The sequence below is a fragment of the Triticum aestivum genome, chromosome 3A (assembly GCF_018294505.1).
Source record: "Triticum aestivum cultivar Chinese Spring chromosome 3A, IWGSC CS RefSeq v2.1, whole genome shotgun sequence".
In the NCBI taxonomy this organism is placed as follows: Eukaryota; Viridiplantae; Streptophyta; class Magnoliopsida; order Poales; family Poaceae; genus Triticum; species Triticum aestivum.
In genome coordinates, this window is record NC_057800.1 from 365,661,948 (window position 1) to 365,689,893 (window position 27,946).

General features: G+C 44.4%; 1 long non-coding RNA gene across 1 annotated transcript; it reads left to right on the forward strand.

The window, feature by feature from the left end:
* Positions 1–20,425: 20,425 nt before the first annotated feature.
* Positions 20,426–25,300, forward strand: LOC123061300 (uncharacterized). Its single transcript, XR_006428875.1, has 3 exons — positions 20,426–21,793; positions 22,693–23,514; positions 24,027–25,300. It is a non-coding gene; the product is annotated as an uncharacterized lncRNA (long non-coding RNA).
* Positions 25,301–27,946: the final 2,646 nt, after the last annotated feature.

Genomic DNA, 27,946 nt, shown 5'->3' on the forward strand with positions numbered 1-27,946 from the left:
TCACATGCAATCAAATAATAAACGTGACATGATATGGCCAATATCACATAGCTCCTTTGATCTCCATCTTGGGGCTCCATGATCATCTTGTCACCGGCTTGACACCATGATCTCCATCATCATGATCTCCATCATCGTGTCTCCATGAAGTTGCTCGCCAACTATTACTTCTACTACTATGGCTAACGCGTTTAGCAATAAAGTAAAGTAATTTACATGGCGTTTCTTGATGACACGCAGGTCATTAAAAGAATAAAGACAACTCCTATGGCTCCTGCCGGTTGTCATACTCATCGACATGCAAGTCGTGATTCCTATTACAATAGCATGAACATCTCATACATCACATATAGATCATTCATCATTCATCACAACTTTGGCCATATCATATCAAAACCACTTGCTGCAAAAACAAGTTAGACGTCCTCTAATTGTTGTTGCAAGTTTTACGTGGCTGAATTAGGGTTCTAGCAAGAACGTTTTCTTACCTACGTTAAAGCCACAACGTGATTTGTCAACTTCTATTTACCCTTCATAAGGACCCTGTTCATCGATTCCGCTCCAACTAAAGTAGGAGAGACAGACACCCGCCAGCCACCTTATGCAACTAGTGCATGTTAGTCGGTGGAACCGGTCTCACGTAAGCGTACGTGTAAGGTTGGTCCGGGCCGCTTCATCCCACAATACCGCTGAAGCAAGAAAGGACTAGTAACGGCAAGAAAGTTGTCAAATCTACGCCCACAACAAATTGTGTTCTACTCGCGCAAGAAGAACTACGCATAGACCTAGCTCATGATGCCACAGTTGGGGAACGTTGCAGAAAACAAAAATTTTCCTACTCGTTTCGCCAAGATCATCTAGGAGTTCATCTAGCAACGAGTGATTAGATGCATCTACATACCTTTGTAGATCGCGAGCGGAAGCGTTCAAAAGAACGGTGATGATGTAGTCGTACTCGACGTGATCCAAATCACCGATGACCAGCGCCGAACGGACGGCACCTCCGCGTTCAACACACGTATGGAACAGCCACGTCTCCTCCTTCTTGATCCAGCAAGGGAGGGAGGAGAGGTTGAGGGAGATGGCACCAGCAGCAGCACGACGGCGTGGTGTTGATGGAGCTGCAGTACTCCGGCAGAGCTTCGCTAAGCACTATGGAGGTGGAGGAGGTGTTGGGGAGGGAGAAGGAGGCAACCAAAGGCCAAGGCGTTCAGGTATGAAGTCCCTCCTCTCCCCCACTATATATAGGAGGGCCAAAGGGGGGTGGCCGGCCCTAGGAGATCCAATCTCCTAGGGGTGCGGCGGCCAAGGGGGGTTTCCCTCCCCCCCAAGGCACCTAGGAGGTGCCTTCCCCTCCTAGGACTCTTTCCCCCTTAAACCCTAGGCGCATGGGCCTATGTGGGGCTGGTGCACTTGGCCCATTAGGCCAAGGCGCACTCCCTACAGCCCATGTGGCCCCCCCGGGACAGGTGGACCCACCCGGTGGACCCCCGGGACCCTTCCGGTGGTCCCGGTACAATACCGTTAACCCCGAAACTTGTCCCGATGCCCGAAACAGGACTTCCCATATATAAATCTTTACCTCCGGACCATTCCGGAACTCCTCGTGACGTCCGGGATCTCATCCGGGACTCCGAACAACATTCGGGTTACTGCATATACATATCCCTACAACCCTAGCGTAACTGAACCTTAAGTGTGTAGACCCTATGGGTTCGGGAGACAAGCAGACATGACCGAGACGACTCTCCGGTCAATAACCAACAGCGGGATCTGGATACCCATGTTGGCTCCCACATGCTCCACGATGATCTCATCGGATGAACCACGATGTCGAGGATTTAATCAATCCCGTACGCTATTCCCTTTGTCTATCGATATGTTACTTGCCCGAGATTCGATCGTCGGTATCCCAATACCTCGTTCAATCTCGTTACCGGCAAGTCACTTTACTCGTACCGTAATGCATGATCCCGTGACCAGACACTTGGTCACTCTGAGCTCATTATGATGATGCATTACCGAGTGGGCCCAGTGATACCTCTCCGTCATACGGAGTGACAAATCCTAGTCTTGATCCATGTCACCCAACAGACACTTTCGGAGATACCCGTAGTCTACCTTTATAGTCACCCAGTTACGTTGTGACGTTTGGCATACCCAAAGCACTCCTACGGTATCCGGGAGTTACACGATCTCATGGTCTAAGGAAAAGATACTTTGACATTGCAAAACTCTAGCAAACGAACTATACGATCTTGTGCTATGTTTAGGATTGGGTCTTGTCCATCACATCATTCTCCTAATGATGTGATCTCGTTATCAATGACATCCAGTGTCCATAGTCAGGAAACCATGACTATCTGTTGATCAACGAGCTAGTCAACTAGAGGCTCACTAGGGACATGTTGGTGTCTGTTATTCACACATGTATTACGATTTCCGGATAACACAATTATAGCATGAATAAAGACAATTATCATGAACAAGGAAATATAATAATGATGCTTTTATTATTGCCTCTAGGGCATATTTCCAACAGTCTCCCACTTGCACTAGAGTCAATAATCTAGTTACATTGTGATGAATCGAACACCCATGGAATTCTGGTGTTGATCATGTTTTGCTCTAGGGAGAGGTTTAGTCAACGGATCTGCTACATTCAGGTCTGTATGTACTTTACAAATCTCTATGTCTCCATCTTGAACATTTTCACGAATGGAGTTGAAGCGACGCTTGATGTGCCTTGTCTTCTTGTGAAACCTGGGCTCCTTGGCAAGTGCAATAGCTCCAGTGTTGTCACAGAAGAGCTTGATCGGCCCCGACGCATTGGGTATGACTCCTAGGTCGGTGATGAACTCCTTCACCCATATTGCTTCATGTGCTGCCTCCGAGGCTGCCATGTACTCCGCTTCACATGTAGATCCCGCCACGACGCTTTGCTTGCAACTGCACCAGCTTACTGCCCCACCATTCAAAATATACACATATCCGGTTTGTGACTTAGAGTCATCCAGATCTGTGTCGAAGCTAGCGTCGACGTAACCCTTTACGATGAGCTCTTCGTCACCTCCATAAACGAGAAACATTTCCTTAGTCCTTTTCAGGTACTTTAGGATATTCTTGACCGCTGTCCAGTGTTCCTTGCCGGGATTACTTTGGTACCTTCCTACCAAACTTACGGCAAGGTTTACATCAGGTCTGGTACACAGCATGGCATACATAATAGAACCTATGGCTGAGGCATAGGGGATGACGCTCATCTCTTCTATATCTTCTGCCGTGGTCGGACATTGAGCTGAGCTCAATTTCATACCTTGCAACACAGGCAAGAACCCCTTCTTGGATTGATCCATATTGAACTTCTTCAATATCTTATCAAGGTATGTGCTTTGTGAAAGACCTATGAGGCGTCTTGATCTATCTCTATAGATTTTGATGCCTAATATATAAGCAGCTTCTCCAAGGTCCTTCATCGAAAAACTTTTATTCAAGTAGGCCTTGATGCTGTCCAAGAGTTCTATATCATTTCCCATCAAAAGTATGTCATCTACATATAATATGAGAAATGCTACAGAGCTCCCACTCACTTTCTTGTAAACGCAGGCTTCTCCATAAGTCTGTGTAAACCCAAACGCTTTGATCATGTCATCAAAGCGAATGTTCCAACTCCGAGATGCTTGCACCAGCCCATGAATCGAGCGTTGGAGCTTGCACACTTTGTCAGCATTCTTAGGATCGACAAAACCTTCCGGCTGCATCATATACAATTCTTCCTTAAGGAAACCATTAAGGAATGCCGTTTTGACGTCCATTTGCCATATTTCGTAATCATAGAATGCGGCAATTGCTAACATGATTCGGACGGACTTCAGCTTCGCTACCGGTGAGAAAGTCTCATCGTAGTCAACCCCTTGAACTTGTCGATAACCCTTAGCGACAAGCCGAGCTTTATAGATGGTCACATTACCATCCGCGTCTGTCTTCCTCTTAAAGATCCATTTATTTTCTATGGCTCGCCGCTCAACGGGCAAGTCAGTCAAAGTCCATACTTTGTTTTCATACATGGATCCTATCTCGGATTTCATGGCTTCCAGCCATTTGTCGGAATTCGGGCCCGCCATCGCTTCTTCATAGTTCGAAGGTTCACCATTGTCTAACAGCATGATTTCCAAGACAGGGTTGCCGTACCACTCTGGTGCGGAACGTGTCCTTGTGGACCTTCGAATTTCAGTAGGGGCTTGATCAGAAGTATCTTGATCATTTTCATTAACTTCCTCTCCAATCGGTGCAGGCACCTCAGGAACATTTTCTTGAGTTGCGCCATTTTCCGGTTCAAGAGGTAATACTTCATCAAGCTCTACTTTCCTCCCACTTACTTCTTTCGAGAGAAATTCTTTCTCCAGAAAGGACCCATTCTTGGCAACAAAGATCTTGCCTTCGGATCTGAGGTAGAAGGTGTACCCAATAGTTTCCTTTGGGTACCCTATGAAGACACATTTTTTCGATTTGGGTTCGAGCTTTTCAGGTTGAAGTTTCTTGACATAAGCATTGCATCCCCAAACTTTTAGAAACGACAGCTTAGGTTTCTTCCCAAACCATAATTCATACGGTGTCGTCTCAACGGATTTCGACGGAGCCCTATTTAAAGTGAATGCGGCAGTCTCTAAAGCATAGCCCCAAAAAGAAAGCGGTAAATCGGTAAGAGACATCATAGATCGCACCATATCTAACAGAGTGCGATTACGACGTTCGGACACACCATTACGCTGAGGTGTTCCAGGCGGCGTGAGTTGTGAAACTATTCCACATTTTCTTAAGTGTGCCCCAAACTCGTGACTCAAGTATTCTCCTCCACGATCTGATCGTAGAAACTTGATTTTCCTGTCACGTTGATTTTCAACCTCACTCTGAAATTCCTTGAACTTTTCAAAGGTTTCAGACTTGTGTTTCATTAAGTAGATATACCCATACCGTCTTAAATCATCAGTGAGAGTGAGAACATAACGATAGCCACCGCGAGCCTCAACACTCATCGGACCGCACACATCAGTATGTATGATTTCCAATAAGTCGGTTGCTCGCTCCATTGTTCCTGAGAACGGAGTCTTGGTCATTTTACCCATAAGGCATGGTTCGCACGTGTCAAATGATTCATAATCAAGAGACTCTAAAAGTCCATCAGCATGGAGCTTCTTCATGCGTTTGACACCTATGTGACCAAGGCGGCAGTGCCACAAGTATGTGGGACTATCATTATCAACCTTACTTCTTTTGGTACTCACATTATGAACATGTGTAGCATCACGTTCGAGATTCATAAAGAATAAACCATTCACCATAGGAGCATGACCATAAAACATATCTCTCATAAAAATGGAACAACCATTATTCTCAGATTTAAAAAAGTAGCCATCTCGAATTAAACGAGATCCCGATACAATGTTCATGCTCAAAGCTGGCACTAAATAACAATTATTAAGGTTTAAAACTAATCCCGAAGGGAGATGCAGAGGCAGCGTGCCGACGGTGATCACATTGACCTTGGAACCATTCCCGACGTGCATCGTCACCTCGTCCTTTGCCAGTTTCTGCTTATTCCGCAGCCCCTGCTTTGAGTTACAAATGTGAGCAACTGCACCGGTATCAAATACCCAGGAGCCACTACGGGCACTAGTAAGGTACACATCAATTACATGTATATCACATATACCTTTGGTTTTGCCGGCCTTCTTATCCGCTAAGTACTTAGGGCAGTTCCGCTTCCAGTGACCGCTTCCCTTGCAATAAAAGCACTCAGTCTCGGGCTTGGGTCCATTCTTTGGCTTCTTCCCGGCAGCTTGCTTGCCGGGCGCGGCAACCTCCTTGCCGTCCTTCTTGAAGTTCTTTTTACCCTTGCCTTTCTTGAACTTAGTGGTTTTATTGTCCATCAACACTTGATGTTCCTTCCTGACTTCTACCTCTGCTGATTTCAGCATAGCAAATACTTCAGGAATGGTCTTTTCCATCCCCTGCATATTGAAGTTCATCACAAAGCTCTTGTAGCTTGGTGGAAGCGACTGGAGGATTCTGTCAATGACCGCATCATCCGGGAGATTAACTCCCAGCTGAGTCAAGCGATTATGCAACCCAGACATAGTGAGTATGTGCTCACTGACAGAACTGTTTTCCTCCATCTTACAGCTGAAGAATTTGTCGGAGACTTCATATCTCTCGACACGGGCATGAGCTTGGAAAACCATTTTCAGCTCTTCGAACATCTCATATGCTCCATGTCTCTCAAAACGCTTTTGGAGCCCCGGCTCTAAGCTGTAAAGCATGACGCACTGAATGAGGGAGTAGTCATCGAAACGTGCCTGCCAAGCGTTCATAACATCTTGTTCTGCAGGGAGAACGGGTGCGTCACCAAGCGGTGCTTGTAGGACATAATCTTTCTTGGCAGCTATGAGGATGATCCTCAGGTTCCGGACCCAGTCCGTATAGTTGCTGCCATCGTCTTTCAGCTTAGTTTTCTCTAGGAACGCGTTGAAGTTGAGGACTACGTTGGCCATTTGATCTACAAGACATATTGCAAAGATTTTAGACTAAGTTCATGATAATTAAGTTCAACTAATCAAATTATTAGTGAACTCCCACTTAGATTAGACATCCCTCTAGTCATCTAAGTATTACATGATCCGAGTTAAACTAGACCGTGTCCGATCATCACGTGAGACGGACTAGTCAACATCGGTGAACATCTTCATGTTGATCGTATCTTCTATACGACTCATGCTTGACCTTTCGGTCTTCTGTGTTCCTAGGCCATGTCTGTACATGCTAGGCTCGTCAAGTCAACCTAAGTGTTTGCATGTGTAAATCTGTCTTACACCCGTTGTATGTGAACGTCTGAATAAAACACCCGATCATCACGTGGTGTTTTGAAACAGCGAACTGTCGCAACGGTGCACAGTTAGGGGGAACACTTCTTGAATTTATTGTGAGGGATCATCTTATTTACTACCGTCGTTCTAAGTAAACAAGATGCAAAACATGATAAACATCACATGCAATCAAATAATAAACGTGACATGATATGGCCAATATCACATAGCTCCTTTGATCTCCATCTTGGGGCTCCATGATCATCTTGTCACCGGCTTGACACCATGATCTCCATCATCATGATCTCCATCATCGTGTCTCCATGAAGTTGCTCGCCAACTATTACTTCTACTACTATGGCTAACGCGTTTAGCAATAAAGTAAAGTAATTTACATGGCGTTTCTTGATGACACGCAGGTCATTAAAAGAATAAAGACAACTCCTATGGCTCCTGCCGGTTGTCATACTCATCGACATGCAAGTCGTGATTCCTATTACAATAGCATGAACATCTCATACATCACATATAGATCATTCATCATTCATCACAACTTTGGCCATATCATATCAAAACCACTTGCTGCAAAAACAAGTTAGACGTCCTCTAATTGTTGTTGCAAGTTTTACGTGGCTGAATTAGGGTTCTAGCAAGAACGTTTTCTTACCTACGTTAAAGCCACAACGTGATTTGTCAACTTCTATTTACCCTTCATAAGGACCCTGTTCATCGATTCCGCTCCAACTAAAGTAGGAGAGACAGACACCCGCCAGCCACCTTATGCAACTAGTGCATGTTAGTCGGTGGAACCGGTCTCACGTAAGCGTACGTGTAAGGTTGGTCCGGGCCGCTTCATCCCACAATACCGCTGAAGCAAGAAAGGACTAGTAACGGCAAGAAAGTTGTCAAATCTACGCCCACAACAAATTGTGTTCTACTCGCGCAAGAAGAACTACGCATAGACCTAGCTCATGATGCCACAGTTGGGGAACGTTGCAGAAAACAAAAATTTTCCTACTCGTTTCGCCAAGATCATCTAGGAGTTCATCTAGCAACGAGTGATTAGATGCATCTACATACCTTTGTAGATCGCGAGCGGAAGCGTTCAAAAGAACGGTGATGATGTAGTCGTACTCGACGTGATCCAAATCACCGATGACCAGCGCCGAACGGACGGCACCTCCGCGTTCAACACACGTATGGAACAGCCACGTCTCCTCCTTCTTGATCCAGCAAGGGAGGGAGGAGAGGTTGAGGGAGATGGCACCAGCAGCAGCACGACGGCGTGGTGTTGATGGAGCTGCAGTACTCCGGCAGAGCTTCGCTAAGCACTATGGAGGTGGAGGAGGTGTTGGGGAGGGAGAAGGAGGCAACCAAAGGCCAAGGCGTTCAGGTATGAAGTCCCTCCTCTCCCCCACTATATATAGGAGGGCCAAAGGGGGGTGGCCGGCCCTAGGAGATCCAATCTCCTAGGGGTGCGGCGGCCAAGGGGGGTTTCCCTCCCCCCCAAGGCACCTAGGAGGTGCCTTCCCCTCCTAGGACTCTTTCCCCCTTAAACCCTAGGCGCATGGGCCTATGTGGGGCTGGTGCACTTGGCCCATTAGGCCAAGGCGCACTCCCTACAGCCCATGTGGCCCCCCCGGGACAGGTGGACCCACCCGGTGGACCCCCGGGACCCTTCCGGTGGTCCCGGTACAATACCGTTAACCCCGAAACTTGTCCCGATGCCCGAAACAGGACTTCCCATATATAAATCTTTACCTCCGGACCATTCCGGAACTCCTCGTGACGTCCGGGATCTCATCCGGGACTCCGAACAACATTCGGGTTACTGCATATACATATCCCTACAACCCTAGCGTAACTGAACCTTAAGTGTGTAGACCCTACGGGTTCGGGAGACAAGCAGACATGACCGAGACGACTCTCCGGTCAATAACCAACAGTGGGATCTGGATACCCATGTTGGCTCCCACATGCTCCACGATGATCTCATCGGATGAACCACGATGTCGAGGATTTAATCAATCCCGTACGCTATTCCCTTTGTCTATCGATGTGTTACTTGCCCGAGATTCGATCGTCGGTATCCCAATACCTCGTTCAATCTCGTTACCGGCAAGTCACTTTACTCGTACCGTAATGCATGATCCCGTGACCAGACACTTGGTCACTCTGAGCTCATTATGATGATGCATTACCGAGTGGGCCCAGTGATACCTCTCTGTCATACGGAGTGACAAATCCCAGTCTTGATCCATGTCACCCAACAGACACTTTCGGAGATACCCGTAGTCTACCTTTATAGTCACCCAGTTACGTTGTGACGTTTGGCATACCCAAAGCACTCCTACGGTATCCGGGAGTTACACGATCTCATGGTCTAAGGAAAAACTACTTTGACATTGCAAAACTCTAGCAAACGAACTATACGATCTTGTGCTATGTTTAGGATTGGGTCTTGTCCATCACATCATTCTCCCAATGATGTGATCTCGTTATCAATGACATCCAGTGTCCATAGTCAGGAAACCATGACTATCTGTTGATCAACGAGCTAGTCAACTAGAGGCTCACTAGGGACATGTTGGTGTCTGTTATTCACACATGTATTACGATTTCCGGATAACACAATTATAGCATGAATAAAGACAATTATCATGAACAAGGAAATATAATAATAATGCTTTTATTATTGCCTCTAGGGCATATTTCCAACATGTTTCTCATTGCCTTCCGAGCTTGCTCATGCATCTTAGACAGCTCTTGTAGCAGGCCGCCTTGAAATCCGGACACCTCTTCTTCGGGTGGGCCAGTCAGCACACCTACAGAAATAAACCTATTAGGATTCGCATTAGCGAGCTGCACAGAAATAAGTTAAAAGGCATACTGAATATGTCGCCTCTCAGCTTTTGGTTCTCCTTCCAGGCGTCCGCCAGTTGGGCTCGCATGTCTTTCAGCTCTTCGCCTAGCTGGGTGTTAGCGTCCTGCAACTTGTTCTTCTCATCTCTGGTTCGTGTCAGTACACGCTGATTAGCGGCCTCTTGCCTTTCGGCGTGTTGTTTAGCCACCTGAGCGGCCTTCAGTTTCTCTTCCAGCTGATCCGACGATCCCGCCATCTTAAATACAACAATGTTTATTTGAATAATATTACTAGCAAATGATTTTAATTTTCAGACAAAAGGGGACATTACCAGTTGGTGCCTCCTTGGACCTCTCTAGTTCAGCGCTAATAGTAGTTAGCTGGGCCCGACACTTTTCCAGCTCCTGAGACAACATGTTGTTCTTCTCCGCGAGTACGTGATTATACAACGATCCTTAAAATCAGTTGCTTCAACTATTCCAAGTCTCGGGCGCTACTGGTTTATGATTATTAAATCTGCTCAGTATGATCTTATCCACATATCCTTTGAAAGCTAGTAAGTGGCTCTAGCAAGCCCATCCCGAGCGGCTCAGATGTATGCATCCGCCGAGCTGAAGGCATTGAGTGCCTCTTTAGTAAAGTAGGGGCCACGCATAGCGGCCCTCCGGCGCCGATGTTTCATTGCACTCTCCACTTCGGAGTTGGTGACAAATACATTATTCGAATCTTCGGAGAGAGGACAATCCGGCATTACACCTGTATCAACTCTAGCCCTGGAGGTAGGGTCCGGGGTCGGATTGGTGGACGCATGTCCGACAAGGTCTCCGGTTACAGTACGGCAAATGCTCTTCCTGAAATATGGTGTAGTAAGGAACGTTACAATTTTGCATGATTGCCATGGGGCATATTGAAAACCATACCTCTTTGATGAAGGTTGGGCAGTGTTGCCATCCACCTTTCACTTCGAAGACCCACCTCGCACAGGCTCCGCCCTTTTAAGGGATGCCTCTGGTACGGAGTGGTGAGACGGGCGCCGCCCCTTTAAAGCACGAGACAATGCAGTGGGTGAAGCGCAGTTAGAGAACTCTTTTGGAGGAGACGTCTTCGGGGTACTTACGTGAGAGGAAGGGAGAAGGCCAGGGTAATCGGCTATAATGGCCAATTCTGTGACGCCGTAGCTCGCTTGATAGAAGACCCCCTCCTTCTGCTCTACAAATATATCCTGATCCTCCTCAAATCCGGGATCCAGGTCCCGAATATGATCCTATGGCTGCAGAGCAGGGCTATAAATTCCTGCGACAGCCCTCCTCCATTCCTGTTAAAGATAGTTGGATTAAAAGTTGCAATAAGTATGACTCTGGAAGGAGATCGAATAAATTTATGAAGCAAAGACTCACCCAGCTGGGAGGATGGTACATGGAAAATCCTTCTCGACATTTAAGGTGAGTGAACTCTTCTTTCTCCCCTTTATAAAGATTAGCCAACATGGTGGCCAAGGCAGCAAAGTTTTATGGAACCTTGCGCCCGCACCGCGATGCGTCATCTTCCCTGTTGTAGTGCCACATAGGGAGCCCTCTAGATTGGAGTGGCTAAACGCCTCGCGTTATCGAAATCGCCATTACTTTGATTATTGATAGTCCGGACTGGACGAGTGTTTTTATCTTGCCCATTAACTTTTTAACCACCGCATTGTCTTCCTCCTCGAGGCTCTGGGGGCACCAGCTGTGGCGCTTCCTTAATGGAGCGCTGGAAATTCGGGAAGGCTGTGTCTGATTGGTGCCTTCTTCAGAGTGCCGGATAGGTATCCTGTCCCGGCTATGCACCACACTTCAGCGCCACCTACCTCAAATATGGATCCCTTTTGGGAGCGAAGGACGAGGCAGAAAAGTTTCCTCCATAACTCAAAATGGGCCTCGCAGCCTAGGAATAGCTCACAAAGAGTGACGAATCCCGCGATTTACAGAATTGAGCCCGCGTGAGATTGTGCAGTTGGAGGCCATAGTACTCAAGGAGACCTCAGAGGAAAGGATGGATTGGAAATCCAATGCTCTTAATAGAAAGGAAATGAAGCACACTCGCTCCCCCTCGGTAGGATTGGGGAAGTTTTCCGCCAGGGCTTCGCTGTTGATGGAAGTTAATCCCGCCCGAACAGGGACTAGATCTGCGGGAGGGAGGTATCCCTGCACCTGAAGCTTGATCAGTTGGGCATGGGATACCGACCAACACTCCCAATCGCCTTTTTGAGGACCGTGGGGACGGGAGGAGGAACTGGGAGCGCCGGCCATGTTTGTGTGGTTTCTTGTGGCAAGTTCTGAGATTTTCACCTAGTGTGGAATGGCATCTGAGATTCAATCTCCTTAAATAGATGCCTTCCCTACATGGCCCGGTTGCTATGTGTAAAAATATTTGGACCCTTCGTATTCTTCTGACACGTGGAAGCCAGGGCGACGATGGCACAGAAGCCGAAGGGTATAACATTTAATGTAAAACTGAGTTGTTCGAAGAATTCACCTTACCAAGACCGAAGATGTAAAAGCCGTATATAGTCCTTTGGTTCAGATGCTTTGAAGTATTTGGAGGAGGAACCCGCCTTGCAATGCCGAAGACAATTTGTGCGTCGGACACATCGTCATTGAAGACTGGTTCGGGGGCTACTGAGGGAGTCCTGGATTAGGGGGTCCTCGGGCGTCCGGGCTATATGACATGGGCCGGACTCATGGGCCATGGAGATACAAAATGGAACGCTTTCTCCCATAACTGGATGGGACACTCCTTGGCATAGAAGGCAAGCTTGGCACTCGGATATGAAGATTCCTTTATTTGTAAACTGACTCTGTATAACCCTAGCCCCATCCGGTGTCTATATAAACTAGGGGGTTTAGTCTGTAGCGGCAATCATAATCATACAGGCTAGACATGTAGGGTTTAGCCATTACGATCTGGTGGTAGATCAACTCTTGTAACCCCTATACTCATCAAAGTCAATCAAGCATGATGTAGGGCTTTACCTCCATCAAGAGGGCCCGAACCTGGGTAAACACCGTGTCCCCTGCCCCTATTACCTTCGATCCATAGACACATAGTTCGGGACCCCCTACCCAAGATCTGCTGGTTTTGACATCGACAACCGGAAGCAATTTCGCCTATATAATTGTATTTTTAGCTCTACTGTACGTATTTCCGTATTTGAGCGCTAGCCGGTCGCACATGAACTCATTTTGCCGAGTGCTCTCCAAGAAGGCGATATCCCCGTTGGTTTCTGGGTCGTGTGGGAAGGAGCACCCTATCGCGGGCACTCACTAGGCGACGGTTCCAAATGCCGTCGCGGAAAGGGGTTAAAAACCGTTTGTATAGCACCTCGTTGTACTAGTGATCACTACAAAAAAATACACTTCTGTGATGATACATGTTTGTCACAGTAGGTCACGTTTTCTATCATGCATGTACATCCATGACGATTTTATGACAGAATCAAGATAGTCATACCTGTGCTATCGTAGAAGTGTTCCATGGCATTACCAAAATTATCATCACGGAAGTGTCCACTTCCATGACGATAAATCATGCGTCACAGAAGTGCTTTCGTCAAGGGTGACCGACACGTGGCATCCACCATAACGGTTCGCCGTTAAGCTATCGGGTTCCGGTTTGCATCCGATAACCCGTTAACAGCCCGGACCAATAGGGATTTTCCACGTGTAAAATTCTCAATGGCCAGAGTAACCACGTGTCGGCTCACCGTTGGGATAGATGTCATCCACTCACTAGACCGAAGGTGCCGATGATTCATCGACACGTGGCACGGCACAACATAGGCCCATTCTAGCAAAAGGCCGGCCCATTTGACTTGGTCAAAAGGTAACGGGCCGGCCCACGGAAAGCATGTTAACGACCTGTTTGCATATAGCCCATTTACAGGCCGCTAACTCACGACCGACCGGAATTTGGCCCAATAGCGTCATCTCGGCCGTCCAATATGATAGAAGCCCGTTGTAACTTCCGGCCCATGTATGGCCCATGACGTCTTTCGGCCCATAGGAGGCCCTTTCTAACTCTGGGCCTATTAAAGGCCCGGGATGAAACTGGCCCATAATGAATAGTGTATCACTTTATACCCATTAACGGCCCATTATTCCATCATCCATTTCCAGCTTGTGTTACCTTTCAGCCTTCTAAGGGCCCATTTATTCTTGGGCTCATTTCTGGAATTCAGTTAGTTATGGTCCGTTACTGGCATGTTTCGTTTGTGGGCCAAATTCAGCCCGTGGTTACATTCGGCCCGTTTGTGGCCCGTCAACCAGTTGGGCTGTTTGCATACCGTTGTCAAGTATGGTCTATTAATGGCCCATTGTGATCCAAGAATAGTACGGCCCATGATTGGTGAAATGATTATACGCCCAGTAGAAGGGCCATGTATCCTATGACCCGTAGAAGGCCAATGGATCCTATGGCCCGTAGAAGGTCCATAGATCATACGGCCCGTAGAAAGCCCATTTAGATATATTAAAACTGAGCACCCTCCTAGCTCTCTCAACGCTCCCAGCCATCACTCTCGAGAACCGTCCGTTTTCCCAATTTGAATGTGCCTGGTCGTTCGATGCTCTGCTACGTGGGCCAGTGGTCGAGGGTATGCTGCTCCCGTAACAGTTTTCAAGCAACCTAGTTAATTGGGTCCCGGTAGAGCGTAGGAGGCCCATTTAGCCATGTCCATTCGCAGTTCACGTTTCCGTCCAATGGTATTCCTCCCATGAGTCCCCTCCCCTCCTGAGTCCTAACCTATCTTCACACCAGGCTGCGCGTCAATCATCCAGCATCTCTTTGGTTGGATCTGGAAGTGATCGGGGTTGGGACTAAGCCGAGGGGAAATAATACGGCGATGGGAAAGATGTGAATAAGGTAGTGTCGTGCTAGATCAACAATGCGAAGAACGACATGCATCGCAGGTATGGGGTGGAAGGTATGTGTGGAGCAGCGATGCAAGGATTTCTGCTACCTATTGTATCATCGCTGGACTCGATCTTTCAATTCTGCTTCCAACCAGGATGACTCAAAGGTTTGGTAGCCTTTCTCGATTCGCCACCACAATTTGTTTCTCCAATCTAATCAGTCTGGATCCGTTCTTCTTTTTTTGCTTCAGCGCCTGCTCATCTTCCCCTTTTAACCCTAGACGTTGCAAGAAATGGAAGCGACAACAATTAGATTATAGGCTGGGTCACTAGGTAAATCTCATTCTTCATAATCAAGTGTTATACATAATTACCTCTTATATCGTTCTTATGCTGTTAGTTAACACGACTCTGCAGGGACACCATTTGTATATTATACTCTACCAAGTGTAGCAAACACATGTATAACACAAGCTATGATACAAGGATACCTAAGATGTTTGCACTACTAATCTATTAAGCATTTTGCGGTGAATTACTTTTCTATCTGAAATCCTTTTATTTTTTGTCAAATAGACTATGAACTCACACATGTTGTTTAATCACTGAACATTAATCCATATTGACGTTAACCCCTTCTATTAAAAGAGTGAATGACAATATGCAAGCTATTGATGAGGATTTGACCTTACGATGCATTAAGGCAAAGGATCTTGATTTTACATTTTTTTATTCCTCCCCGTGCTATTTATATATTTTTATTCTAGCGGCTTCCCCATCTAGGTAGGAGCACACACCTCATTAGTTTTTGGAATTAGCATATTTCCATAGCTTCGTACAAAGCATGGTAAATTTTATGATAGAATATAACATAGTAATTTTTGGAAAAGTATATGGCGAAATTGATTAATTTTTCATCTGTCCAAGTTGTGCAAACACATGTTCGGTTATTGTTTCTTTAAACTTCTGAGGGTTTTGATTTTTTTATCATGCTATATACACACGCAAGGGAGAAGTTTTGTTATTTAGTAAAGGATGTCAAGGTGGACCCTGAACTCTGAAACTTGGGTCAAACAACATTACATTTTTTGATATTTCTTATTATCGAACGAAAGCTAAGCTTTCAAGCCGTAGCTGAGAGGTGTTCATTATGCACTTCCATGATTTGAGGCTTCATGGTCGCATTGATTCTGTTATTTGAAACTCTATATGGTTTATATAGATTGGCCTTTTTTAGTTTGATGATCTGTTGTCATGCCATCGTTTGTGGTCAGGTATTTTTCATTTAAAACTGAAATATCATGGTTCTTGCCTTGTGGAGGAGTTAATGCCATTACTTTGAATAGTGAGGATATCTATAGAATTGGGCAACCAAAGTTTCTCATCATACTGTGGGTAGCATTTGTGTCCTATTTCCATAGGTTCAAGTTGTTATTAGAAGGAGCAGGAACATAATTGTTCTTAGCGGGCTGGCCAAAAGGTGTAATTTTTGTGCCACCAATTTGTTCAGTTTTCCTTGTCCTGCACTTATTGGTTTCACCTAAAAAGCTTCTACATGTTTGCAAGGAAGTAGTAACACCTTGCAACAGGACTTACTTAAATAGGAATAAGAGTCGGCAGAGCAACTAGAATATGCATAGCAACTGCTAGCCAAAACGCCAAGATCTTAAATTTACATGAGTGAAATGAAAGTGCCATATGATCTTTTTCATGATCACTTTAGGTATGGCTCACTTACAAAAACTATGCAGGTTTCTCTTGATTAATGTGGTGGTCATTTATTTTAGAAACCTTGCATGTCTTCACGCAAGTGGATAAATGTTGAAAGGTACCATAATTTATTATGGGCATGTATAAACAATAGCATGATAGTGGACCTCTGTTTTATTTCCCAGCTTGAATAATTCAGCAAGGATGTTTCATAGCCATACAAGATTTCTAAATCTTGATACTAGGTACTTATGGTAGGTGATCCTCTGTTATGAATATTAACATAAATTCTACTCCCTCTATAAAGAAATATAAGAGCGTAGTGATCTAAACACTCTTATATTTCTTTATGGAGGGAGTATTTGAGTAGCGATGCTACTGTTTAGCTGCATCAGTATACTCTATTATCGCTTACATTATGATGTTGCTTTATGATGAACAACTTTAATTTATTTGCATTTCGCACTACTTGAGTTAGAATTTCATAACAACCTACTACCACTTGATTGAGCGCTTTGGGGGTGATTTTTAGTTTCTTCCCCCAAGAAAACTTTCCTTATTGTAGATCATATGAAATTATTCAACCAGAGAAGATCTCCTCAATGAGTTAAATTACATTATCAGCGATCTATGTTGACACAACAAAGACGTATTCAAAGAACTACATTGAAAGTAATTTGAGACAACAAAGACATACTCAAAGAAAGCAATGAATGGTCAAAGAAAAATGTTATTGTATTTCAACAGTCTCTATGAAAACACTAAAATTGTTCATCTCTATTCTATGAGTAAGTTTGACATGTTTTTTGACAAATGATTCTTTTGACCGTCTAGATCTTAGTTATGTATTTTTATGGACTTCGGTTAGTCCATGGTGTTTTAATGCACTATATGTGTATTAGTGTATGCCCAAATGCAAATGTTGTCGAATTGTATGAACGCAGATTGCGAGTAGGAGAAATTTATTCCTCTGTTGTAACCTCTATTTACATTTCTGAACTATAGGGGGATGAGAAGTAATAATTGCACTGCATTCCAATTCTGCCTTACAGTTTTAATGTATTTGTCAAATTTCTTTCACTACAATGCAAGAAGTTATTAAAAATTCTATCACAATAGACGGGCGCAGCTATGCGCGCCATCATTGATCTAGTGGAACCTATGGCACGTAGAAGGCCCATGGATCCTACGGTCCATAGGAGGCCCATGGTTACAACAACCCGTGTGTTGCCATGGTTATTGTGGCGTAGTTACCAAAATTAGGTTATTGTGGCCACTAGAAAAAGCGGAAAAATAACTACAGTGACTACAAGCAAACAACTAAACAAGACAATAAGGAAATAAATAAGCAAGCAACTAACGCCAGGCTATTACGGCTATTACACATATTACATTCACTGGGCATCAAAGTTCGCCAACAGTGCAAATATAGGGAACAAAGCAGCATATTACATACACTGGCCATCTAAATTGGCCACCAGTACAAATAAATGCGGCAGCAAAACAAGTCCATAACTGAAACAACTTCAGAAGTGCTCAAGAAACGTTATCCTGGGTATCCACCATGCTGGCAATAAGCTTAGCAAGCTTATTAGCTTTGTCCTGTTTGGCGCTAAAATCTTCCAATGCTTGTTGTTGCACCAGAAAGTATGCATCTGAATGCTCGAGGGACTTCTGCAGTCCTTCGGCTTCTTGTCGTAGCACAGCTGATCGATGTCTTTCTGCTTGTAGTTGAGACTCAAGAAACCGAACTGATTCAGATAGTGAGTTTGAATAGCTTGTGCCAGTGGTAGTGGCTAGTACCTCGAACACTAAACCAAGACATGACCTTGGGGTTGTCTCACTGTCTTCAAGATAGTTTTCCTTAGCTGTTTTATCAGCTTTATTGGAGACCAACAAGGATGTCTCACTGTCCGGAACCTTATCTGCATCACTTCCTTTACCATTTCTTAATAAGGCACTCTCTTCCCCAATATTCTGTCAGCATTCTAAAAGAAGAAATGAGGAGACACATAAAAGGTTTAGCATGTACTAGTATATGAAACTCATTTCGGTGAACCAATTCATTAGTAAGGTGGACAAGATTAAACTACCAAGTCTTCTATTGCCAAGTAGTACATTATAAAAGCATAAAACAAACATATATTTATGTCCTATGGTCACTGCATTGTCTTGCCAAATCAAAATAGAGACACGGTTCAAATCATATTAGTTCAAGAGAAAGCAGCACTGACATAATACAAAGCGTGGGAAACTACATGGCACAACAAGATTTCAGATGGGTAGCATGGGTCTACATGTACAACAACACTATTGGCTCTGTTGTGATGCTAGTAATGTGCATGATATGAGAAGTCAACTGTATACACAATTGAAATTGAAATCAAAAGAGCTATTTATAAGAGCAAACCTGTTAAAGAAACATGCATAAACATAACTGTTGTGCCATTGGAGTTTCGATTGGATCTTCCAATTTAAAAATAAGTTTGTATGAGTGAATACAGTGATACAAGAGCAAAGCAGTATGCACGATAGCAATGGAATCCTAAATGAGAACAGTTGTTCTTCAGGTTTAAGCACTTGTTCTACATGAATAGAGTATAGTAAGACGCAAGCATGTAGTACTTTAAAAAATGAGCTCATAGACCTTACCACATTCTTGGTTCAGGACCAGTACGGAACAAGGCGTTCCCAATCATCGTCCAGTAAATGTGTCTCAGGAGAACGTAAGGGAATTTGATGAGTTTCTTTGCCATTGAAGCACGTTTTCTTCAGGTAATTCTGATATTGCCACCAAGCATTCTTGAAGATAGAAGAGGTATTAGCATAGGTTACCTCATCCTAAGTTTCCAAATCGGTCCTTCTCTATAGAGAAAAATAGAAAAATTTGTTGTTTTATAACCATCATGGAGGTAGAATGTATGGGACAAAGCAAAGTAATTTCCATGAATAACATTACTTACGCATAACTCCTAGACAAACACATGCAACTCGCATTTTCCTTCATCTTTGGTATAATATTTCCATGATGGGAAGATATGCACATAGGATTTAATAACATCAAATGAGATAGATGCTAAACTACGAATGGCTAGTTCTGCTTCCTCCACGGGAATAGATGTACTAACTAGTGGAGATGGGGTTCGCCATGGTAGTACTGGCGCTTTGGGCACTGGAGCTGCCTTACTAACTACTCTTGTTTGGAAGCTCTGTGGTGGAGATGGTGTTGTGTCAATAGGAACTGGGTTACTATCTGCTGGGATAGGGGTTAGACTGGGTGAAGCTGGTTCTCTATCCATCGCAGTAGGGGTACAATCTGCGAGAGTCTGGGTTATGTGTGTTAGGGCTGGTTCTCGTGCATGTACGACCGAGGTTCTATATCCACCAAGTGGTAGCACCATTTTTTTAAGACCGTGTTTTTACTATGCTAGATCCTGCCATCACTCGCTCCAATTCAAATGGCTGATAAACAGGAAGAATAGTTGAATGTACAGACATTGTATGAGACATATGTAATAGATAGTGTGGAATAAAGAGGGCATGAAATAGTTGAGATATTGTTTAACTAAAACAGATAGCATGACATAATTTCACATATATAATGTTTATCTAAACCGGATAGCATAGCATAACATAATTCATAGATATGATGACTAACTGAACAGGATCGCATGACATAATTCACATACATGTTATCTAAGTAATCAAGACCACATGATTTAATCCACATATGTGATTTATATGCTAAGCAGAGGGCATTCACATATATGTTGTGTGAACTAAGAACATGGTGTTGAATATTGTGTATATGATGTCTAAACTACGCAATGCAAGACACCATATGCATGATATGAGCAATATAACCATGCCAAGTTAGAGCATACACCTCGGTGGGGGAATAGGACTGGTCATCTGTCTCTGAATTCATCTCTGAGGAGCTATCAGGACCCAGCAAGAGATCTGCTTCGAAAGGTAGCACTGTCTGCTCTGAAGGCCTTGTTTTCACTCCAGATTTTTCCATCACCCACTCAAATGGATGATTCATAGGAAGAGTAGTTTAATGTACAAACATTGTCGACAAATGGAAATGTAATGAAGAAAAGGATGGGCAAGATATCATTCAAATATATGATGCCTGGTTAAACAAAATGACATTGTACATTTCACATATATTATGGCTGGCTAAAAGACATGAGACTGCATAATTCTCATATTTAAAACTATAAAAAGGCTGGGCAACTCGCTCCCAGGATGCTCCCCGATCGCGTCCTTCGTTCATCGTCCGATTCTGGTCAACGTGGTCATTTTTTAGCTTCGGGCCATTGGATGTTCAATGGGAATTGACCTGTGTCGTTTTCACCGCGTGGTAGATCTTGGACAGGGAATGACCTGTGGGATCGGGCTGGATCCGATTGGCTGGGTGAAACTATCCTGGGTGTCCGTGCGCCTCTCCACACGCGCTGCGTCGTCCGCGTCGTGTGGCGTGGGCGAGCCGCAGAGGGCTGGCCAGCGCTTATGCACCCGATTTCTCTGCCCATGTCTTTGCTACGCCGATGATGGGTGGGCCGTTGTTGTCTTTGGTCCCGCTCGTCGGTTACACTGGGCGTCCGTCCCGTGGTGTAGGGTGTAGGCTAGAGTTTTCTAGGGTCAACCGCTCTTGGCGGGACGCTCCTGGCGCACTGCGCGCGTTGTGCGTTGTGGGCAGCAGCTGCGGAGGGGCCGGTCGGTGCTTGTGCACCCGGCTTGTGCGCCCACCTTTGGCCTGCCGTAATGACGGGTGGGCCAGCACTGCTTCTGGTCCCGCTTGTCAGCTTCACTGGGTACGTGTCTCGTCGTCTCGTTGGCTGGGTCGGTCGTTCCCGCGTGAGGAGGTTTTGGCAATCAACTCCGCGCGGCACGCGACGTGGGGCCTGTGCCAGGTCGTGGGCACTGGTTTTTCGTGTGGCCGTTCATTTTGCTTGCGTTCAATGACCAATGGGCCTTATACTGCTGGTCCCATGCGTAAGCCTAATGGTCTGTCTCCTTCCATGCACATCTCTTCACGCGGCAGGGTGAAAGCAACCCTAGAGCCCTCCTCATTCCATCCACTCCCCAATGCCTCCTCCTCATCCCCAGCCGGTGGCTCAACCTCTCGTGCCCTCGCCGCCATCAACCTCTCGTGCACTCACACGCCAGCCGCCGATATCCCGCGCCCTCACCCGCCAGTAGCCGAAGTCGCTCTCCCCCGCAGGCCGCCGTGCTCGGGATTTATGGCTGCTCCTTCGCCTCGCCCATGTAGATCCGCCATTGCCTCCCTCCCTTGTTGATGTTCATCTTATCTATTTATGCAGGGGGCTCGTCCTTCCGTGGTGCTCAGCCACCATCCGGTTTGGAGGGGGAATAGGAGACTCCCAACGAAAACGAGTGTGCTAGCGGTGGACCCAAGGATGCGTGGTGATTGTGCCAGGTCCATGCTCCAGTTCTTCTGTTGGGTGAGCTTCTTCACCCTTCTTGTCAAGGAGATGTTCATTTCTAGCTAGGTTCCTACAAATGGGATTCTTTTTGTTTCTTTCAGTCAACCAGATGCTCAGATCTAGCTAGGCTTTCATATAGAAATTTTGTTGTCTTTTTAAGTTTGTTGCGTACCTCAACTAAGTTTCTGCAAAGTGGATTTTTGTTTGTTACTGCTCAAGAGATGCTCTCAGATCTAGCTATATTCCTGATAGTTTTTTTGTTGGCTTTCTTAGTTTGTTTGGTACCTTGATCTTTCCTCGTCGAGAAGGGGATATATTTGTCCTGGAGTTCCATTTCTCTTTATAGAGGAGTCTTTTGTTCCTTTGCTTGATTTGGCGCCTGGCGTGGGCATCTGTTTCAAGAGGGGACGACATACAATCCATGCAAGTGTGCTTAGTTGTTGTATGTATGGCAGATGTAGCATCTTGCCAGTTAGTCCCCACTAAAATTAATTTACCTCTCCATCTTTTTGTCTCGTGGATATCGATGCGAGTACTGTAGGTAAATAAATGTTCTATGGGAAAACATGCTGATTCAGAACCATAGCAAATGGAACTATGCTTTTAAGTAACTGGTACAGACGCTATTTAGAACCATAGCAAAACAACTATACAATTAAAATATCCATGACTAATTTGCAAAGTACAGCAGCGCGGAAGCAGCAACAGTCATGTTCTCAAGTTTGAATGTGTGTAATGTAAGAGCATGTATATTAGTTATTTTGGCATCGCTATCCTTTACATTGTAGGGTGTTTTGCATAACAAACAGTCAGGTCTACATATGTAGATTTGCAAGTTCGCCACACCTTTGAAACCTATAGTTGTTTACTATTCTCTTAAATCTTTTAAACTTTGTGCTTCATTCCTTTAATTTCAGAACTACGAGAGTGCAGCTAAATAAGAGTTGTTGGCAGTAGCAACCTACACATGTGGATACAGTGGTTATGGCGGCTCAAAGGGAAGTTTTGTCTGCCAGACAACAACTCACAACTTAGTGGCGGCTCAATGTACATATGATCTATTTCTTCTTGGAGATATCTACTATCATATTATGACTTGGTGCTATCTGAACCTTCTATTTTCTCACCTTTTTTGGCGGCAATTATCCCTTAGACTGCAATAGTTTTTATAGGTGCCATTGTAAGTGTAGGTTTTCTACAGTTAAGCCTCTTGCATTGCAAAAAGCTACATTCCATTGTTTTTCTACGTGCCATTGTAAGTGCAGGTTTTCTACTAGCTTCAACATAGATAATTAGCATGAGAGAGGCTTAACTGTAGCTTTTTGCAATGCTAGAAGGACATATTCAGTACTGAAAATCTAGACTGTTCTTTCCACTCTGTAACAACTTCTATGCTTGCGCTACCATGATATCACTACAACATTTCCCTATAAAATTTTAGTAGTTGCATGTAAACTGAATTGATTTACCAGTAAAAATCTGGACAACTCATTCCAGTCGATAATAACCATTGTGGCATTACCATGATATGTCATGTATTTGCTCCGAGTCGTAGTATGTTGCAGAAAGTATAATAAGAGATAGAATGTATGCACTATGGCGAATGTATGCATTATGGCTAGCAGTAACATTTTTTTGACTTGCGCAGCATTTGATCTATCTATTTCTGCAGGCTATTTCTCATGTTGCAACCTTTTCCCGTAGAATCAAAACGAGTTAGATGGAAGAAATTGCAGGAGGTATATTTCGTGTTCTACTTTTGGAGGCTTGTCTATAGTATTAGTGTTGGAGGTCTGTCAATAGTAGTATTAGTTTTGGAGGCTTGTCTATATTAGTCATATTTTTTGGATTGCGTTTTTTTCCATCTGCATCCTCTGGATTATGTTTCTTTGTTATTGCCATGTGTTACTCTTTCTCATTACTGTGATCGTCAGTGCTCTTCACAGTGGTTGTTCTTGCTTTATGGTTGCCTTCTCAGTGCACTTTTATTAGTTGTAATACATTAATATAATATGCTCGATTGACCATATTAATTATATATTGCACTTCACGGGGGGGCTGTTGGTGGAAGTGTTAGTTAAAATATTTTGGTGGCAGTGTATAAAACTAACTGTTGTACACCATTGTTAAGTGCACTTTTGAGCTTTGAGTAGACAACTGTGGTCTTAATTACTTTAAAGGGTCGTTAGTATATATTACTATCGGATTTTAATGTTCAGTTATTCACACTATCATTGCTTGATTATGATAGCTTGCTATTATTAGAGAAGGAATGGTATTCCCGGCGTGACATTCAAAAGCAGTCAAGATGGTGAGGTTTAGAACGGAGGAGCTCCGCGGAATTATGGATAGAAAATATCCATAACATGTCTGTCATTGCCATGTTGACCGCGGTATGTGACCAAGCAGTGACAGCTGTCTCTAATTATCAATTTTATACAGTAGAATCTTCTTGATTGATGATTTTGTAGTCTTCTCTTAGTTGTACTATATTAATTCTTAAAACTAGATCATTTAAAATTAGTTAGATTTAATGAGTTGTTTCACTGTTTTCAAATAAGTAGTTTAAGCCCTTATTGTGTTCTGGAGCATATTCTTTCTGCCTTTTTATGATTGATTTATGCTCTCAAAAGCTTAATTGTAACTATCGGCGTATAATCTCATGGCTCAAAATCTTAATTGTTGAATGTATTAAAATTTATGATCTGGAGTTTGCACTATATTTCATACAGCGGTATTCCCAGTAACTGAATGTTAAGAGAACTGACGATCCCAGGTTGTACATTCAGTTACTGGGAAATGCTTTTATCTTGTAGGCTAGTTTGACACTTACTTTTTCAATAATGAGATGACCATGAGCAGTGTATCAAGGTCTTTTAAATACTAACGTTGTGTTAAGATTAGTAAAAGAAGGATTGATAGCGGCATACCTTAACTCGACTGATTCTTTAATTGCTGCCTCTCTAAGCCTTGATTAGCCATGGAGATACTGAAGTTCCAAAGCCACAAGTTAGGCCATCCTTCTAAGATCCGTTCATCCCAGTTCATTAATTTGTTTGAAATATATATTTATATTCCAAAATTGCTCAATCTCCAGCAGGCCTCAAGGTTATCAGATGAAATCCGGTTAAATTTTCCTCTAGACTTAGTTGAAAGTATTCCTTTTGTTATCCAGTTTTTTGCTACGCATGTTACCTTTGTCGCTGAATATTGCCTACAGTTTATATATAGTAGACTCACATGATTACCTGATGACTCGTTCACGCAAGAACTATTGTCAATTTTTTCCTTTTCTGCAATGATGGTCGTAGCCCTTTGATTCTACAAGCCGCAAAGGAGCAAAGTGTAGAAAAATATGTCCATTGTTGTTGAATTGGTGGGATTGTCACCAAGTTAGTGCTGCAGATTGTTTCTATTTTAGAGGAAGAAGCCAAATCATGTTGTTCATTGTAAATCTTGAAAAACTTGTTTATTGTCACTTTTATATCTGTTATAAACTTTTGTTCATGATGTGGTACTTGTCAATCTTGGTTCGCCCTTCCATTTCAAGTTTACCTTAAATTTGTCAGGACCCCGACCCGATGTCACATCGATCTAGCTGGTAACACCTCATATCACTTTGCGGCCTCACGCACGGTATCCCCACGGGTGTCGTCTTACCTTTTCCCGGGACCGTTTGCGCCTTTTGGCTCACGTATATGATAGTGTCGCTAGCATCCATATGATAAAGAGCCCGGGCTGACATGACTAGTCGTAAACCCAAAGTGGCACAGACTTACAGGGACAGGCATCCATGACCCAGCTTCGAACGTGTCGGTCATCAGCAAGTGGGTTCGGGCTGTAGCACTGGGCTAGCAGGACTCCGGTAAACCGGGCTGTAGCGGGCTAACAGGACTCCGGTACTCAAAGCGTGACATTTCCCCGAAGGGACAGACACAGGAACGAAGAAGGACACATGCCGGCCAGCCTAAGTGTTCCAGAGCAGTAGCAAGCTACCATGGCTCAGCGGTAACACTAGGAGACATTTCCCGGTAAGAGAGGCTACCAAAGATAAACAACTAGATAGTCAGATCCCACACATACCAAGCATTTCAATCATACACACAATATGCTCGATATGTGCAAATACAACGAAGCATCACAACATGACTCTACGACACAAGTACTTTATTTAAGGCTCAGAGAGCCATACATAACATACACACAAAGGTACGGGTCTCACGACCCAACATACAAGTCATACAGTCATACAGGCCAACAGCGGAAGTAACTTGTCTGAGTACAGACAACTAGTAAAATAAAAGAGGCTTGGAAAGCCTAGCTATACTACGTGGTCCTCCACAAGCTCAGGGTCACCACCTGGGTCTTTAGCCTACTCGTTGATGTCAACGTCTACATAGAACCCATCAGAAGGGGTTGCAGCGTCTTCTGTAAAAATGTAGATTATAGCAACATGAGTACAAAGGTACTCAGCAAGACTTACATCAGATCCTACATACATGCACAGTATCAAGAAGGGTTGGTGGAGTTATTGCAGCAAGCCAGCTTTGACTCTTGGCTAGACTATCCTACGATACTCCAACTTGAAAAGGTTTTGCGCACACGAGTCCACTACTCACCACTTCAATACACTACCGAGGATCCACCTCCGTCTTCCTACGGAAGAGCCAACCTCGGCACTCACACTTATCTTGAGGCTTTTAATAGTATCCATTTACTTGTCTATGAACTGTATAGGCAACCAAGTAGTCCTTTACCGCGGACGCGGCTATTCGAATAGATCATGTTAACCCTGCAGGGGTGTACTTCTTCATACATGTTTCCACCACTTAGCGTCTGCACACGACATGTGCTCGGCAGACTTCAAGCGAAAGCCGACGTGGGTGTAGACCACGACCTACCTAAACACCTAAGCCTCTAGTCCAGGTTTATCGCCTATCCAGGTTCCATCCGCAGGGAGTCCGGCCGAGGTTTCCCATACGGCCCCGAACGATGTGAACAGGGTTCCCGAGATACCTAACGGGTATTCGGTACACTCGGCCACGTACCTACCGCATCACAGCCCACCCCTACGGTCAGCGCTGTCCACGGCCTCCAGTAGGCTACAAACACCAGAAACTACTTGCAACTCCTGGACAGAGAGCTAGGGTGAATAAGAAGTCGAGCGGGGTCATATTTCAGGGCCCAATGCATGGTAGTAGCTGTATCTTAAATCACACATACAGATCTCAGTGCTTAAGGTCGGCTTCAATGAAACAACCCACCATGTACTCCTACATGGCCTCTCATCGATACCTTTACCAAATCGTGTTCACCACACCACTCTCATTACCGACATAATCATTTCACTCTAGCCCATCACCCAGATGAACCAGACCTGACACAACTCTAAGCATAGCAGGCATAGCAAGGTAGGAACAACACATACATATGGCTCAATCAACTCCTACACATGCTAGTGGGTTTCATCTAGTTACTATGGCAATGACAGGTCATGCAGAGGAAATGGGTTCAACTACCGCAGCACATAGCAGTTTGAATCGCGTTGTCTTAATGCAGTAAAAGAGAGCAGGAGCGAGAACATGGGATTGTATCGATATGATCAAATGGTTGGTTGCTTGCTTGATGGTTCGTTGCACGGATACGGTTCTTCGTTAGGGTAATCACGGTACTCCTCGGGAACAGATCCTGTCGCAAAGGATAACGATACACAGGCATCACCAAACAATGTGCAACAATATGATGCATGCATGAAACATGGCAATATGAGTGTGTTGGGCTAATGCAACTAAAGCCAGAAGTGTTTGAGCAAATTTGAATCAAAGATTCAAATTCCAAATTCAATTATGGCCTTTTAAAGTGCTTTTCCTTGTTCTGATTAAAACATCAATTTAACTTGTTTGCTCATGCATGAAAATAGTACAGATGGATAGATTGGATTTTTCTGATCATTTTTCATATATAATTTGTCCAATTTGGAGTTACAGAATAAAAGTTATGAATTATTGAAGTTTAACTAATATTCTGGAATTTCCTGATTTAATTTAAATCCAGAAATTCAATTACTGCGTCAGCCTGACATCACAGTGACATCAGCAGGTCAACAGGGCTGGCTCGGGTCAAACCTGACGTGTGGGGTCCACACGTCAGTGTCACAGGGGCTAATCCCGC